We start from the raw sequence: 5328 nt of genomic DNA, 5'->3' as shown, positions 1-5328 counted from the left end.
TAGTTATTTTAAATCATTCATGATGTGGTCAATGAAAATAGTATATGCACAATAATAAGGATTAAATCATTTGAAAAAAAGAGTTTACAATAATTGCATTTTGTGTACTAATCAAACACAATTGTAAAATTTACATAATATTGCAGCAAAAGATATGTGAAGTCATGTGGGTTTTGTCATATGTAGAGTTACAAGTGTGATTTTCTTGCTGTTTCTTATTTCTTTAATGAAATGAGCTTTATTCAATTTAGTGATATTTATAAGTTTTATTGATAATTTATTTAGAAAACTTTCGTAAGTGTGTAAAGAATAAATTGTATGCATGTGTATCTTATAGAACTCCTTTTATTTTTTTAATGTTTATTTGTGATGGTTAGTAACCTAAGATGGTAATTTCTATTAATATAGCTACAAGTGCAAGTTGATAAAAATAGGCTTGGACTAGCCCATCTTTGTGTGTTAGTTGATCATTAGAGAAAGTCTCCTTATATTGTTCCCGTGAAGGACTTATTTAGTCAATGATGGCATTGACATGATAGAATGATCTCACATTTCCTAATTTAGCAATGATGACTATAGTGTTCATCCTTATCTCATTCTTCCTATTAACATTCAACTTCTCTAATATTCTACAACAAAACATTTTAGATGACTAGATAGAGGAAACTTTCTTCACCTTCTTTTAGTGATTTCTCCTTCTAAGACTACAAGTCACTAATTTCAAAAATTTCTAATTTATTGAAAATCAAGTATACTCATCCACTTTAAAAAGTACAAACTTATTTAAAATCAAAATTTTAATGATTCTTTAATTACATAATTTAATAAATATAATCTAAATTTATAAAAGTAAATAATTATCACTTGCATTTATCATTATTCATTTAAATTTTTGATTATATAAACTTTGAAATGTGACTATTTCCACTTCTCTAAAATTATTGAGTATGAAGTAAAAGAAAATTGGAATGAAAATGAATAAACAACAGTAGGAAAAGATTCCTTCCTCACCTCACCTCGAAAATGCGAGCAACTTCTTTTTCTAGGTATTTAATTACGAGGAGCTAACCCCAAACAACAAAAAGGATCATCTGTGTCCCACTGTTTTTAAGTGGAGTCGAACCACATCTCGCTTATACTAGTTGCTCTTTCACAGCGACATAGCTGTGTTATGGGCACTTCATGCAACGTGAAATGTACGAAATTTAAAAGTTTCGCACATATGCTTTTCCTAGAGTTTAAAAACACATAGTAGATTATTCATAAAGAGTTTCAGTGCAAATTAGGAATCAAGTGATACGTTACCATGAAATACGGTTACTAAAAGGAAGTTGATTGAATCAATGATGTAACTTCTGAATACTACATCAGATGCTTACATCATATCCATCCTCAGCCTTACAATCCATGAGCTTATGCATCGCATTCGCAAAAGTTTCTAAATTCAGGGTCGAAGATCCTCCTCCTCCGACAGATTGTTTCGCCATTATCTGAAATTTGACAGCACGATTTCTCATCTCTTTACCTTCGTCGCTACCGAGGACAAGTCTTACACATTTCTCCACCTTCTCTTCACAAGGAATCGTGTCCCTCTCTTGGCAAAACTGGACGCCAATGCCGAGTTCGTCAGTGACCAGCTTAGAGTTGAAATGCTGCTCTCCGAACATCGGCCATGTGACCATCGGTACGCCCATCAAAATGCTTTCCAGAGTCGAATTCCACCCGCAGTGGCTCATGAACGCACCCACAGATGGGTGGGACAAAATGACAAGCTGCGGTGCCCATCCCCATATGACCAACCCCTTAACTCTCTCCATGAATCCCTCTGGAAGGTAGGAGGCGCATAATTCTTCTCTGCTCAATTCTGTAGATAAAGTAATCTCTGGGGAAACCTTAATGGACCAAACGAAAGACGTTTGGCGAAAGAAACGCCTGGCTTCCAAAGGAAACATAGAAAACGGAATTGGGGCTCTGAGAATCAAGCCATTGCGTCAACTTTTGCTCGCTGATGTCCGATATTTTCCCTCTCGTATTAGCAACGCAGCCCAAAGGAACCACGGGACCGACAGGCAAAACGGGCTTCCCGTTTAGAACATTTCTCAAGTGCTGCAGATAACGAGGCTCGACATCCTCGAACGTGTTGACGAGCATTCCCCAGCAATCTCCAATCGACTGCATCTTCGCCTTAAAAAACTATAAGATTAGACCCTCTCGATCTGGCTCAAGAAATCTCTGAGGCATCTGTTCCTTGGTAAATTTCACTGGAGATGACAAGATATCATCCATTATAACACAATCGTACTCCTTGCGCAGCGTACCATCAGTGGTTATGGTGCGGAAGATGGCGTGGAATACCGAGGTTCCAAAAGCCCCACAGGAGCAAAAATGACTCTAATTGTTCCAAATCTTTTGGCGGACTGAACAGTCCATTCGACGAATAAGTCACTGATTATACAAATCGGTCGAGATTGCTCTGCTCTTCGACCCATTGTTCGAATGGCTCACGAAGCCCCTCGACGAGTGAATGAACGGAGAGAGAAGATGCACGTGGCATAAGATCCATACTTTCGCATCCATCGGGCAGACCTTCAATGGCGTCGAGAGGACTTAGGCCGACCAGCTGAATGTCGAGATGAGCAGAGAGCTGGCGGGATTCGTGCACGAGACCTCGTAGACGGTGCTCTATTTTGCGGGTGGTGACAAAACTGACGGTGAGAGAGTGTGAAGCGAGCATTTTCGCTAAGTCTAGAGATGGGATGCAATGACCCATTGCAGGAAACGTCACGATTACGACGTGGGGCTTTTGCAGGGTATTCATGGCTGTGGTGAGCTTCCTTGTGCCTGGTATTCTACACAGGAGTTTTCAAATATATATTGTTGATAAGGTGTAGAATCCCAGCCTTACGAGTCATGTTATATGACTAAGATAATAGCGAACCCCAGGTAATACAATACTAAGATAAAGATAATAGTGAAAGCTCGGTAATACTAAGTTTCAGTTTGAAGTGCCGTGTGAGAAGAGAATACCGTGGAAACATCCAAAAAAGTGAATGGTATTGAGGGTCGACAATGCACGAGGAGCGTCCAAATAAGGGCATGTTCATCGCTAAGATTTTCTTTTTAAAAAGGCAAAATAGTATGCGAAAGGCAAACTTGTTTTGCCCTACCCATGGTTTAGAAGTAAATAGCTTCCTAGAAAAGTGAAGTCGTATACAATCTTTATATATTACAATGTAAATCAAATTTCAAATCTAACAAATTCATTGTAATGTTGTGCTTGTCAATTATCCTATCATTGTCGAGCATGAGGCCAAAATATATTATATTATATGATACTTGTAGGCATCAGCACAGTCATCTATGATGCTAAAAGTAACATGTAGATGGAAAGAGAAGAAAAAAAACATGTCCATCATGCTTAGAATTCGATGGTCACCCCTATCTATCAAATGATTTTTGAATGACAAATTAAAAAATTGATTGTCAATTTTTTGGTTTAAAAAAAGTTTAACAAATCTTTATAAATTTAAATATTTAATAAATTAGAAAATAATAAATATAAATTAGCAACTTATAAAAAGTCTTTATGAACTTATTGTTTTAAAATGGTAATATTTAAAACATCTCAAATAAAATAAGCAAGTTTCAAATTTTATAACTTCAAATCAATATAACTAGCACTTGCACCTTTGAAGGGTGCAAGGTTACGCCGATAGTGACATATTTATTTATTAATGTTGTGTGGATGTAAAATAACTACATTTTATTTCCAATTCAAATTGATTGAAGCTAGATTTATAATCATATAATTTGAACTTTCCCTTTTGCTTTAGATTTGTTGCTTCTATCTATATATTCAATGCTCACATTTCTCACTTCCTAGAAGAATGAGCTTAATTTATATTAATTTGATGTCTTTTATTTTGATTTAAAACTATTATTTTAGTTTATTTGGAGTATCATTCACCATAGAGTTATATCTATAATATGTATTTTAAGAGTGTATATGAGGAAGAAGATATGACAATTTTTAGACTACTCCATATGTGCTTGTTGGTTGTCGTAGTTTGATAGTTTTATTTTATTTTCCTTGGCCCCATCCACAAATTGATGGTAGCTTTCTTATTTCCCAGCGCAAGATCATCCAAACAAACCGATCATGATCTTCCATGGAGTGAAGCCTATCTGCTTAAATATATAATAAAAAATATAAAAATGATTACATAATAATATTGTAAATTATTAAAACTATTTTTTTAAAAAAAAATTCTATTTTAACAAAATCTTAAATGATTATAAATAAATCACTTTATGTATATTATTAAGTAAAATCTTGAGTGTCCTATAATAAATATTGATGGTTTAATGATAAATTTATATCATATTGACGACATTCTATAAATTTAGTCTATCAACTCATATGGTCTAAAAAAATTTCAATCTATCATATACGGTCCAAAAGTGCTAAAATGACCAACACAACCATTAAATTCTAGGCCTGATGTCCATACATACAATGCAAATCATATATGTTGGGATAGCTTGGAGGGCCCACTTCAACCTATCATCTTCCCATTTGTTAATCTTTTTTACTTGACCTGAAAATTATTATTACAATTGTGGAAATTCAAATCATTATAACAAGTATGTGAAAGTGGTGTTGTGTTATGTTTTCAAAATTATTTCTCTTACTTTCATTTTTTAGAATTATTTGCTCTGCTTGGAAAAATTGAGGAGTGCATTTTTCTTAATAAAGATTTGATTTCTATTTAGAATGATAAAATATTTCATAAAATATTATTATTATATTATTTTTATCAAATTTATTTGTTTGGATTTGTTATATATATTTTCTATTAAATAATATTTTAAGAATATTTTTTTTAATTCGAAAGAATAACATAACTTGTGTCTTTTAATTATTTTAGGTATATTACATTAATATGTTTTAAATAAAGATGTAAATATGGTAGGAATTATGATCTAATAATTTAAAAGAAAGCAAGCAATTTTAGAAATACTAATATAATAATATAAAAGACATTGAATAGGTAGTCTATTTTCTAAATTTTTATGATATATAAGTTAAACTAATTTATTTTTCATTTAAAATGTTCAATTAATTATCTTTAAGAATATTATAGAACTTTAATAAAACTATTGATAAAATGACTTAATGAAGTACTATCTAATAATATGTCATTATATCATACATAGAATACCTAAAAGTTAGACATATAAGATTTAAAAACTACACCACAAAAATTTTCTTTTTTATCTATAAATATATTTTTTATATAAAATATTAGAAGTTTAACATTTAAAAAA

General features: G+C 32.5%; 1 pseudogene; it reads right to left on the bottom strand.

Moving 5' to 3' along the window:
• Positions 1-1270: 1270 nt before the first annotated feature.
• On the bottom strand, positions 1271-2906 carry LOC149579753 (scopoletin glucosyltransferase-like; annotated as a pseudogene).
• Between the last annotated feature and the right edge of the window lie 2422 nt (positions 2907-5328).

This window comes from Cupressus sempervirens, chromosome 1 (genome assembly GCF_028749045.1).
Source record: "Cupressus sempervirens isolate cs-2001-9-10 chromosome 1, ASM2874904v1, whole genome shotgun sequence".
NCBI lineage: Eukaryota > Viridiplantae > Streptophyta > Pinopsida > Cupressales > Cupressaceae > Cupressus > Cupressus sempervirens.
Note: the sequence above shows the minus strand (reverse complement) of the source record. Positions and strands in the feature narration are given on the sequence as shown.